Source organism: Astyanax mexicanus, chromosome 16 (genome assembly GCF_023375975.1).
Source record: "Astyanax mexicanus isolate ESR-SI-001 chromosome 16, AstMex3_surface, whole genome shotgun sequence".
Lineage (NCBI taxonomy): Eukaryota > Metazoa > Chordata > Actinopteri > Characiformes > Acestrorhamphidae > Astyanax > Astyanax mexicanus.
Genome location: NC_064423.1, coordinates 4,190,121 through 4,203,772, shown reverse-complemented (window position 1 = coordinate 4,203,772; position 13,652 = coordinate 4,190,121). Strand labels below are relative to the sequence as shown.

General features: G+C 36.7%; 1 protein-coding gene across 4 annotated transcripts in view; it reads left to right on the top strand.

Moving 5' to 3' along the window:
- nlgn1 (neuroligin 1) overlaps positions 1–13,652 on the top strand; it is a 529,171-nt gene that overhangs the window by 94,925 nt on the left and 420,594 nt on the right. For 3 of the 4 annotated variants that reach the window (XM_049465755.1, XM_049465754.1, XM_049465752.1), the window contains exon 1: positions 12,275–12,822. The exons of the other annotated variant lie outside the window; for it this stretch is intronic. The gene's annotated coding sequence lies outside the window, so the exon portion shown is untranslated. Of the gene's footprint in view, positions 1–12,274; positions 12,823–13,652 lie in introns of those variants that run through there. 4 annotated transcript variants of the gene reach the window in all.

Genomic DNA, 13,652 nt, shown 5'->3' with positions numbered 1-13,652 from the left:
TGGGGTTACATACATGAAGCCGTAACAAGTTTAAATGCTACTTAATACTTTAGTAATTAAAATAGTTCCATTTTAGTACATTTAAGAACATTTAGCACAATTTAAGTAAGACTTTTGTACTATTTTTATACTGTAATTAAAGTATAATTAAGTACAAAAAATAGTTATTACATTTTAGCACTCTTTAAGTATACTGGTTAATAATGATGTGGTTACAAGGACACTTTAGTGCACTATAGCATAATAAGAGGCCATTATTAAAGAGAATTCATCTGAAATATATGTGATTTTTGTTGCAACACTGTTGAAAAACCCCAGTGTAACACCTCACAGTGTTACTGAGTGCAGCAGTGGGAACAGAATTCCCCTGCTGAGATGTGAGACACTAATTAACTAATGCAGAAAGTGTTTGGTTGCAGTTTTTGCTTTTAAATTGAGCACAAATGCTTACTCTGTGTAAGGAGGAATCACTTTTTTACATTAGGTTTTATTATATATTTTTAAATAATACATAATATATTTGTTACATTGCTTTTTTCCACCTCAGGGCTCATATTTCTTTATTATTGTGTTTTTTTTTTTTTTTTTTATCAAATTTAGTCATTGAGACAAACTTATTTATAACATATATAGGATAATACTGTAAGCAGTTATATATATATATATATATAGATTGGTTTGATTTGTTTTGTCCCTTAAAAATGAAACCATTATTAAAAAATGTTTTTTTATATTTACTCAGGTTATATTTATATATTTATCTGATATTAAAGTTTGTTTAAAGTATGACAAAAATGCAAAAACAACAGAAATCTGTATGGGAAAATATGTTTAGACACTACTGTACACACACACACACACACACACATATATATATATATATATATATATATATATATATATATATATATATATATATATATATATATTTCATTGATTTTACCAAATTGAAAAGCTGTGGAATATAATCAAGAGGAAGATGGATGATCACAAGCCATCAAACCAAACCAAACTGAACTGCTTGAATTTTTGCACCAGGAGTAAAGCAGCATAAAGTTATCCAAAAGCAGTGTGTAAGACTGATGGAGGAGAACATGATGCCAAGATGCAGGAAAAAAATGTGATTAAAACCAGACTTATTCCACCAAATATTAATTTCTAAACTCTTAAAACTTTATGCATTTCTCATTTTCCTCAAATAAATGCTCTAAATGACAATATATATTGTATATATACAATATATATATATATATATATATATATATATATATTTTTTAGATAAGATACAATAAGGTAAGCCTTTATATATATATATATATATATATATATATATATATATATATATATATATATATATATATATATATATATATATATATATATATACACGTACAGCACACCTAATATTTGTATAACATTTGTAAAATTGCTCCAGTAGTTGGCCCTGCAGGGTAAATCACAGTAATCCATCAAGATGCCTTACAGTATATAGAGCTGCTCTGGTGGCATTAACTCTGTGCATAACTATTTTATGATACAAATATATATATATATATATATATATATATATATATATATATATATATATACGTATATATATATATATATATATATATATATATATATATATATATATATATATATATATATTTATTTATTTATATGTTTGTACAGTTTGCTACAGAAAAAAAAAAAACGTGAAATGTGAAAATGTGAAATGTGTTGTTTGGCCATGCGATGCCCAAACTTGCCAAAGACTGAAGTGCTGGATAAATGATGCCCTGCGTCTCGTCTCTCGTTTTATTTTTTTGGCTTTGCCCGAGGCCTGGGATGCTCAGCGTCTCAGTAAACCACAGCCTTTTAGCTTTAGTTTGTTTAATAAGCTGCATTTCCATGTGTTAAATGTGGCACATCCTCTCAGCGTGTTTATCATTTTCTTATTTATATCTGACATGGCTGAACGCACGGCTCTGTGCAGATATGCAACAGTCTTTAAGGTGATTTATCACACAGCAAATGCACACTCAGCCAAAGGCAGACGAGGACGACGCGACACAGAGAGCAGCGGCAGAATGATCCGTCACTGAGGGACACGGCTGCCTTTACCCAGCCCTTCCATTCACCGCTGATTGAGGACTCACCGCTCTGTTAGTTAATGACTCATTCTGCTCGCTCATATGTCACACTCATCCATTGACAGGTTTGGTCTTTCTCTGTGTACAATTAGAGAAACTGCTCAAATATATTGAATTAAATAAATAAATAAATAAATATACAGAATCGGGTTCATATTTATAGGTTTATGTTTGAGTAAAATGAACATTGTTGTTTTATTCTATAAACTACAGACAACATTTCTCCCAAATTCCAAATAAAAATATAGTAATTTAGAGCATTTATTTGGAGAAAATAAGAAAACTAAAAAAAAAATGCAGAAAAGCTTTCAGACCTCAAACAAATCAAAGAAAACAAGTTCATATATCATAAAACAAGTTTTAAGTGTTCAGAAATCAATATTTGGTGGAATAACCCTGGTGGTTTTTAATCACAGTTTTCATGCATCTTGGCTCCACCAGTCTTACACACTGCTTTTGGATAACTTTATGCTGCTTTACTCCTGGTGCAAAAATTCATTGAGACATTGAGAAGGGAAGAGAAAATATAAAGTAGAGGAGAGAAAACATAGAGTAGGGGAGAGGAAACATTGAGTAGGGGAGAGGAAATATAGAGTAGGGGAGAGGAAATATAGAGTAGGGGAGAGGAAATATAGAGTAGCGGAGAGGAAATATAGAGTAGGGGAGAGGAAACAGAGTAGGGGAGAGAAAATATAGAGTAGGGGAGAGGAAACAGAGTAGGGGAGAGAAAATATAGAGCAGGGTAGAGGAAATATAGAGTAGAGTGAGAGGAAACATTGAGTAGTGGAGAGGAAACAGACTAGGGGAGCTGCCCCCCTCTTTCTAAGAGGAAACATTGAGGTGGGTAGAGAAAACATTGAGTAGGGGAGAGGAAACAGAGTTGGGGAGAGGAAATAATCAGTAGGGGAGAGGAAACATTGAGTAGGGGAGAGGAAACATTGAATAGCGGAGAGGAAACATTGAGTAGGGGAGAGGAAACATGGCTTGTGATAATCCATCTTCCTCTTGATTATATTCCAGAGGTTTTCAATTTGGTAAAATCAAATAAACTCATCTTTTGTAGGTGGTCTCTTATTTTTATAATATAGAGCAGGGTAGAGGAAATATAGAGTAGAGGGAGAGGAAACATTGAGTAGTGGAGAGGAAACAGACTAGGGGAGCTGCCCCCCCTCTTTCTAAGAGGAAACATTGAGTAGGGGAGAGGAAATATAGAGTAGGGGAGAGGAAACATTGAATAGCGGAGAGGAAACATTGAGTAGGGGAGAGGAAACATGGCTTGTGATCATCCATCTTCCTCTTGATTATATTCCAGAGGTTTTCAATTTGGTAAAATCAAATAAACTCATCTTTTGTAGGTGGTCTCTTATTTTTCCCAGAGCTGTATATATATATATATATATATATATAGTGCCTTGATTGCTTTTGTTTTTGCTTTTTTTATCATACTTACATTTTTTAGAGTAGGATCAGACAAAGATAACCTGTGTCTTGCACTTGCATCTGGCAACCCATCTGAGCTTTGTGTCGTGAAGAAATTGGGTGGTGCTTGCTGTCATATTTACTACATATTGTTTCTTTCATGGTTCTCTGTTTTGGTAAAGACATTCCAGAAGCTCTCAAAATCTTATCTAACAACTTTTGAAATGAAATTTTGAGTGAATAGTTCAGATGTTTATGGATCTATAATTAGTCACAGATCAGAACGCTGATTCCAGAGCGCCAGTCCTCGCCTCCCCGCTCACCTGAACCCACCCGAACCCCTGATAATAAACGAGGCTGGCTGAGAGCGGCTTTGTGTGGTGCTGGAGGCATGGAGCGCAATCACAAATGGAGGCATTTTCATTTTGATTAATGCAGTTATGGATTATAACCTGACCCATTTACTAATCACCCTGCCTGTGCATCAGCGGTGTCTTTGCCCCAGGGTTGCTTTCCACAGAAGCCGTTATTGAGCACCATGCATCTCTAGCATACTCTTTTTAGGAAGTGAATATTCATGCTGTCTGCAAGCTCAATTTCTACCTCAAACAGAGTAGGGGAGAGAAAACATTGAGTAGGGGAGAGGAAACATAGAGTAGGGGAGAGGAAATATAGAGTTGGGGAGAGGAAACATTGAGCAGGGGAGAGGAAACATTGAGAAGGGGAAAGGAAATATAGAGTAGGGGAGAGGAAACATTGAGTTGGGTAAAGGAAATATAGAGTTGGGGAGAGGAAACATTGAATAGGGGAGAGGAAACATTGAGTAGGGGGCGAGGAAATATAGAGTAGGGGAGAGGAAACACTGAGTTGGGGAGAGAAAAAATTGAGTAGGGGAGAGAAAACATTGAGTAGGGGAGAGGAAATATTGAGTAGGAGAGAGGAAATATAGAGTAGGGGAGAGGAAACATTAAGCAGGGGAGAGGAAACAGAGTAGGGGAGAGGAAATATAGAGTAGGGGAGAGGAAACATTGAGTAGGGGAGAGGAAATATAGAGTAGGGAAGATGAAATATAGAGTAGGGGAGAGGAAAGATAGAGTAGGGGAGAGGAAACTCTTTTTAGGAAGTGAATATTCATGCTGTCTGCAAGCTCAAACATTGAGTAGGGGAGAGGAAATATAGAGTAGGGGAGAGGAAACATAAAAGGGGAGAGGAAACATTGAGTAGGGGAGAGGAAACATTGAGTAGGTGAGAGGAAATATAGAGTAGGGGAGAGGAAATATAGAGTAGGAGAGAGGAAATATAGAGTAGAGGAGAGGAAACTTTTTTAGGAAGTGAATATTCATGCTGTCTGCAAGCTCAAACATTGAGTAGGGGAGAGGAAATATAGAGTAGGGGAGAGGAATTTTAGAGTAGGGGAGAGGAAATATAGAGTAGAGGAAAGGAAACTTTTTTAGGATGTGAATATTTATGCTGTCTGCAAGCTCAAACATTGAGTAGGGGAGAGGAAATATAGAGTAGGGGAGAGGAAATATAGAGTAGGGGAGAGGAAATATAGAGTAGGGGAGAGGAAATATAGAGTAGGGGAGAGGAAATATAGAGTAGGGGAGAGGAAACTTAGAATAGGGGAGAGGAAACATTGAGTAGGGGAGAGGAAATATGAAGTAGGGGAGAGAAAACATTGAGTAGGGGGGAAGAAACATTGAGTAGGGAAGAGTAAACAGTAAGTAGGGGAGAGGAAATATAGAGTAGGGGAGAGGAAACATTGAGTAGGGGAGGGTGGGAACGAGGAAACGGGAGCGGCACCTCTGCCGTGGCCCCTGGGAGCGCGATGCAGGCCGGCTCCTCGGAGCCCGCCGGAGGGGGAGAGTTTATTACACCAGCGCCTCGCTTGGCACTCTGCTTCCGCTCGGGGCCACGGCGGCATGTGTTGTAGCCTTTCATCCAAAGCCTCTGAGCTGCTCCCCAAACATCTGGCAGCATGTTTGTCCTACATTGCGCCTGGAAAAATGAACAATTTGCGGAACGACGCGCCGCTTATGAGTGACGGCGGCGGCAGCATATGGGAGAGTGGCTGGCATGGCAACAGGTTCTCAGAAGCTTCCCTGCATCGAGCGCAATTACACACAATTGCTCCAATGATGTCTCAATAAGGGAATGTTTGGTCTGTCTCCGATGGTTTCGGAGCGATCACCGAGGTCGATACGGTGGTGGCGGTAAAAGATGGGATGGATGTGGAGGACGCTTTAGGCTCTGGGCTTCAGGATTCTCCAAAGTGAAGTGAATGAACATTGTAATTGACATTGTTGGGAAGCTCTTAACAGACATTAGAAGACTTGATGATTGGCTAAATGTTGAGCTTTGATCTGTGAATCAATTGGAAAAATACTGCTCTCAAATTCAGCGCGAGGAATGAATCATAGCAGAGGTGCAAAGGTGAAAGGTGCATTAAAAACTTTCAATGGCTCATTTGCCAGTGGCCACCAAAAAAAAAGAAGGGTGTTAATAACCTGACATATGTCATAAAAAAAGTGAAAGACCTTTAAAAAGTGAAGGTTTACCTGGAAAGGTGACTATCTAAAGCTTAACACTATATAGATATTTTTAAACAACATTTTGTTACTAATGATGCCCACCAAAAAAAAAGAAGGGCGTTAATAACCTGACATAAGTCAGGTTAGCATTTTCTATTAAACAACACTTAGTAAATATTTACAGTATAAGCAGCTCATAGTGTATGCAATAATAAACTTATATTTTTTATTTTGTTGCAGTAGTGTATTCTGGATTTTTTTTTTTTAATTCAGTGTTTTGTTATATCGCCAAGAGTATCGTTATCGTGAAAATAATATGAAATAATGTAATATAATTTTAGGGCCATATCGCCCACCCTTACTGTGTTAACATAGAACGCATATATGTCAAAAATCTCGGCATTCAAATATATGACTGACAACAAATAAAGTGCGCAACTTTATTTTTTTGTATCCTTTGCAAATAAAAGTTTGCAAATAGTGTTTTGAATTAGGCGCATTAAAAAAAAAACTTTCAATGGCTCATTTGCCAGTGCCCACAAAAAAAAAAAAAAGAGAGAAGAAAATGTGTCTGGGTAAATCATCATGGAACGTTAATATCCTCACATAGGTCATAAGGATGATACAGAGCTAGAAAGACTGCTAACACTTTATCTAAAAAGGTACCGAATCTACATACATAGGGGCTTAACATGAAAACACACTCATTATTTAAGTATTGAGTTATGCATTTATTAAACAACACTTAATACAGTAAATATTTATAAGCAGCTTATGCAAGTAGTCGTAACACGGCATAAAACATTTAGGGCCCTATTTTAGCGAGCTATAGATGAGCCGTCAAACATGCAGCTCGATTTACAGCGTGATATTGTGTCTTTGCTATCATAACGACGGGAAAAGTACACCTTGCATGGCTCTGAACAAGCAACAGACATGTGCTAATTCTCTTAATTAATTGAGTGTTTTGTCATTGAGAGTATTGTCATCCTGAAATATTGTGATATTATTTTAGGGCCATATCGCCTACCCTTAATGTGTTAACATAGAATAAATATATGTCAAATTAACTATGGGTGTAAGTTTTGGGCATAACCTGAAATAGACCAATCAGCGTGTCTCTTGCCTTTAATTCCCTTTAAGAGCCAGGTGCGCTCTGACTTTGGCAGATTGGTGTTTTAGCAGGGAAACTGACCTGGCCATTTACCACTAACAAAAGTAGTATAGCAATGACTTATAATTTGTGTTGATGTAGAATTATGTTATTTTGTTTTATTTTATTTAGGATTCTGGGGTGCGCTATGGGTTTGTGCACTGCTTTCTGTGCAAAACTAGCCTGTGTTCACAATTTTACTGCCAAGATATCAATAAACATCTGTCTAGACTGTGTCTAGGTTGTATTTAGTCAGCGGTGCACCTGTGTTTTCCGTTGCCAAGATAGCAATACACCACACCACATCCATCTGTTGGTGGGCTGTAAGACAAGGCATTTAATTAATTAAATAAGACTACATTATAGGGGTGTGCCATATCGTAAGTTACACAATAATATAGGCTACATTTTTTAATGTAGTGAAAAATATAATACCCTGAAACATGGTGCCATATCTCCAACCCATAATTATTATCACATCAGGGCACTACTTTTTTACTATTTTTAGCAAAAGAAAAATTCTCACTGTTCTCATTAAACATTATATATCTACCAGAGACAGATTATATCCGTCCATCATCATTTATTTTACTTTAATCCTGGATATATGGAGATATTTGGAGTGCATTATTATTAGTATCAAGACTTTCTGGATCATTGACTTCTGTTACAAATCTGATAAAATTCTTTGTAATATATGTATAAATATATGTATTTTTTAATGTCTCACTTAGGAATGTGCCTAAATTGTATGCAATAATAAAATTTAATTTTCATTTTGTTGCAGTAGTATATTCTTGATTTATTTATTTATTTATTTAGTGTTTTGTCATATCGCCAAGAGTATCGTTATGGTGAAAATACCATGAAATATTGTGATATTATTTAAGGGCCATATCGACCACCCCTACATGCATATATGTCAAATTTTGACAAATTTATTGTTTTGTATCCTTTGCTAATAAAACTTTGCAAATAGTGTTTTAAATGAATAGAAGTGTAATTTTAATCTAAATCATGATATTCAGTTATAAACCATTTAAACATCATGTCATGTTGCAAGTATTGGCATAAACTATGCATTAACAGTTATGGGTTGCTTCTTCATAAATGCTCTTCATTGCTTATGAATGTGTTATGAAGCCCCTATGTACAGTAGGCACCCTTCGAATAAAGTCTAACAGAAAGACCTATGTCGCTGCGGGCGTATACTTTGTGCCATTCCGAATGATTCTGTAGAAACGACACAAAGACAGAGCTCAGTAAATTGCCTCGTATCAAATGATGGAGACAAGCTGTGGCACGGTACAGCCAGCCCAGCAGATATATGCCCGAGCTGCACGGTTTTACTGGAGAAGAGCTCTATCTGCACATACCCACGCAATGCAAAGCCGGAGCTCAGCTCTCATTATAACTCATGGAGACCCTTATTATGACAATAGAATCTCTGATGACTTCACAACAGACATTGTCCTGTCTTATCCCATCACTGTAATGCGTTTTTTTTTTTTCCCTGCTTAAAAATCCCCCAAAGCCATGAACAAAGCAAGCCGGAAAAAAAAGCCTCCTGTGTCGCTGTCAGAGCTGAAATGTAAAAGGCTTGATTTTGGAGCAGACAGTTCAAAACTCACAATTTCACATATCTCTGTCAAAGGAAATGCGGGAGACACAGATGTGCTGTACAGCCAGAAACTGCTCTTTAGTTTTCAGGGTTGAATAACTGTGTTTGACATCCATGACTCACGAATCCATAACCTGGATTGTATTGTAAAAAATATATGTTTATAATAATGACTGTATATACAGTAGCATGGATGCTGTTTTGTTCAACAAGAACCTGCTCAGTAGAGAGCAGAGGTGGAGTCAGACTCGCCTGGATATTTAGAAGTAGTAGACCTGCCCACCTTTCCCAGGGTAATCATCTCAGACTGCCTTCATTGAGATTACAGTACAGCCTACAGAACCAGAAGCAGAGCAGTAAAACTATTTACACTTCCCTCACACTGCAAAAAAAAGTGATATTTTCTAAATTTAAGTCAATAAATTATATTTTCTTCTCTGATTGTATGTGCATAATAATTATAAGATAATTATCTTAATCATTCTTACTTTGAATTTGTACCTTATTTTTTAAGTCATTTGAACTCATTAAGTCATTAAGCACAATCAAGTTATTCTGATTCTTGTGTCCAAAAACAGTGACTTTTTTTTGCTTGATTTAGGTGTTCACTCATGTTGAGACTTTGCCATTGCTTTTCGTAAGAAATCTTACTAAGAAAATTTAGTTTACCCCATTGGCAGTTTTTTTTTTTTGCTTAATATACATATATTTGTCTTAATTTGCATATATTTTGTCAAGTTTTTGCCGTTTTTCAAGTTTTTTTATTTTTTTGCAGTGCAGATAACAAATTCAATCCCAGAGCTCAGCTCTATTTACTCTGTTTACCACCGAGACAAACCAAAGCTCCTACAGTCTAGTTTAGCCTTTATTGAAGGTTCATTTCCACCTAAACAAATGTTTCAACAGAAAGTTCACTATAACTATAATATACTATAAATAAATGTGCACTGTATATAAAGTCTGCAGTTAATATGCTGTTGTCAGAATTACATCACAACTATAAAATAACAATAAAATGGTTTTAGTATTTAAAGTGGCAGTCCATATTGTGTTTAACGGTGTGAGTGTGCTGGAACCACCATCCCTGCTAAGCCTGCTAATATATTCATTCTTCTTCCAGCCACGTCACGCGTCTTTACGTACTTACGTCACACGTACAGCCTCTAAAAGTGGAATCGGCTCAGTTTTACTGAATGTGAACGGCTGGTGGAGCAATGGAGACTTCAGAAGAGGAAACTCAGAGCTCAGAAGCTCATTCACTCATAGTAAAACCAAAGAAACGAAGGAGTGAAGTTTTCCGCCTCCTCGCGTTTATTAAAATAGCTATTTGTCCACTGCCGTGCACCGTAATTACACTTTGGGCTTACGTTTCCACTGAGATCCATGTTAAAAACATGTCATGTGCTCGAGAAAGCCAAAAAAACTCACTGTTCCTTTTCAATTGTAGTCCGGATGCAGGAGTTTTATAACTAGAAGAGTAGAAATGTGAAATATTTTTCACAGACATCCCCCTGAGAAACTAATCCCGTTCAGATAGGGCTTTACAACCTTAAGACAAGCTCTTAAATTCATATACATTAAATGTATGGTCTCTTGAATTAGTTTGCAGGTAAAAATACTTAACTAGCTAGATAGATTATAGAGCTCATAAAATTATTCTCATCTCATCTAAACTCAGCAATCTACTTTCATATGTGATTGATTTAATATATACAATAATAAACATTTTTAACTACAATAGCTACTAATATTTATTAGAAACACAGTGTTAGCTAGTTGCATTTGCCAGACAGTTACATTTCCTCCCCCCCCCCCCCCCATTTTCTTCCTAATTGCTGAGTAGCATCACAGCGCAAACGCTCGGAGGAAAGTGCAGCGACTCGGTTCTGATACATCAGCTCACAGACGCAGCCTTGTGCTGATCCACATCACCCGAGTGATGAGGGGAAAGAGGGCCATCTGGTACAAAAAAAACAAGGGTACAAAAAAAATATTCTTTTAAGTACAAATCTGTACTTATTTTTCTTAGTGTATGCAGAAAAGTAAAATATCAAATTTGTGACTTATTTATTTAATAAGGCTACAACATTGCTCTTAAATTCACTTTGCATGCATGTGTATGTTTAAATGGGTTTTTGAATGATACACAGTAAAATCCACAGTGTTAAAATCACAATATAAACATGTTTTAACTCTCTGGGAGTTTTTCTAACAACCCTTAGTGATAAACAATCCAACTCTGTCTAATAGGCTCCGCCTCTTGATTCTGCTTCACTCTCATCATGCTCTGCAGTCATCATTATTCTTTCTTTTTTTGGAGTTATTATGTATTATTATTATGTATGTATGTGTGTGTCTTGTATGTGTTTGTAGGTATTTGTAGGTAAATTACCCTAAGTTTTATAATGTTTTATGGATACTGTGGTAGATAGTTTCAGGTGAAGTTCAGAAAATATACAAAAATGAATTCAGACGAACTTAAAAATAATTAAATTAACAATTTTGAGAGTTGCTTTTTTTTTTACCCTGTGGGGTACAATGGGTTAACACTGATGAGAGTTTTAACATAGAGTAAATGATATATGACTCCATACGGTGTTGAATTTTAGTTCTTGTGGTGGAGTTATTTTAACACTATAGTGAGCGTACAGAGATATACATATGCTATTTTGGGACAGTGGTTTTTTTTTTTTCTCACAAATATATTTATTAATTTTTAGCATAAAACCCAATGCTCACTCTCTTGATACAAACTTTACATCTTTACTATTTTCACTTTTCAGTTCTTTTACAAGTTGCAAGAAGGGTAACCACATGTCTTCAAAGTCATCAAGCTTCCCTTTAGCTATATAGGTCAGTTTCTCCAATGCAAGGTTGCTGGACATTGGTTTATCTTGGGTCTGTCAGTGTTCTTCCAGTTCAATGCAATCACATGCTTGGCCTGTAATAGAGGCAAAAACTAACAAGCTTCCTTCTTATTTCAGTCCCTCCAAAACCATCAGGAAAAATGTGCAGCAAACAGAGTTTACAATTGATTGGCATATCACATTCAATTACACGAGAAATAAATGTTGTAACCTCTTTCCAATATATCATTTTGGGGCAGTGTTAATTAAACTCTTGAAGAATTAATTTTGCTGTATTTTTTTTTTCTTCAAAAATAAAAAAATATGTTTGTTTTGTATTCTATAAAAGTGGGTCACGACTTAATGACCAGCAGTACAAATGAATGTGAAAATAAGTAAATGTGGGTCCCGGTCTGAGATCAGTTGAGATCCCCCTTGCTTTAGACTATTCAGTGTCCCTTTAAAAAAAAATCCTCCGCGAGCTCGTGCAGTACCGCTGCGCGCCTCTAGGCGTGTCGGTGCTCCACGGTTGGAGCCTCCACGAGCGCTTCATCCTGCTCTCCGTGCTGAGGACGAGTGGAGATATCTGCATTTTATCCAGCCCTGCTCTCACCATCTGGAGGAACGAATAATAAAAGCGTTTTTTTCTCTGTCGGAAGCCCGGCTTTACCGGAGCGCGGCGCGGATGGCGGTGCGGTAGCGGCGGAGGCACGCGGGGACGCGTCTTTTGGTGTCGCGGGGAGATGCGCGCGCTGTGGATTAACGCCAGTCTGGAGCTGCGTGCGGAGGATCGGGGTTTGGGAGACTCTGCGAAATAGTTGGACCCGATATAATTAATGTTTTTTTGTGCGCGTGATGAAAGAAAGAAGTGCGCTGTGGTTTTGTTTTCTCTCCATCGGCTGGACTTGCGAGGTTTTGCCTTTTTTGGGGGGATTTTTCTGTGGAAGAAAATGTTCTGACCAAATTTGGGAAAAAAAGACGGAGAGGGAGTCTGAAGTGTCTGAAGGAGTATAGGTGGGTGTATATATATATATACATGTATACATATTTATATATTTATATATACATATATATATACACACACACATACATACTGGGGAATACGTGGAGCTCTTTGGTAATTATGCATTTTCTATCGTTTATTTTTCCTGTACTGTCGTTTTTTTGTGTGTGTGTTTAGAGAGCTAGATATAGAGAGCTTCTTATCTTAGAGCTGCTGGAGCTATGTGTGTCTATGTAACGTTATCTATCCATGCATCATCTTCTTCATCATCATCATCATCATCTTAGTCCCATCATGATGGGCTGCATTTTTTTGTAAACTGATAAAAACAAACTATTCAAGCAATAGGAAACCATCAATGGTGGTGATGCTAGAAGAGGAGGAGGTGTTGCTTTATCTTCTCAGCATTTCATAAAAAGCAATGTAATATATTCTATTGTATAGCATATAGTGTATTTCTTGGGTTGAGCATTGTTGTATTACATTATTGTGCATTACTCTTTTAATAACATACAGACATATAGACAGCCGGTTAGCAGCCTGGTTCGTCTCAAGATTAAGATGAGCTGTGTTGATCTTAAGTTGATCTTGGTTGATGAAGAGCAGCATTTGTTTATATGATATAGATACATAAAAAATGAATGACTAACAAAAAAATAAAGAAATACTGGCCTGTGATTTAGCTAGTAGAATAAATAGGTAGTTATTCACTCATCCATTCACTCACTCATTCATACATACATATATACATACAGACATACATCAAAGCAATAGGAACCAGCAGAGAAAAGCACGCAATCTCTTGAAACTTGACTTTTAGAGTCTGTTTTGCTCCAGATTGCACATGGATCGCTGCTGAGGAATTTCCACATGCAAAAAAATATATATATAAATAAATAAATAAAAACTGGATTGGGTTAAAACGTGCTGTAGGCAAGGACATG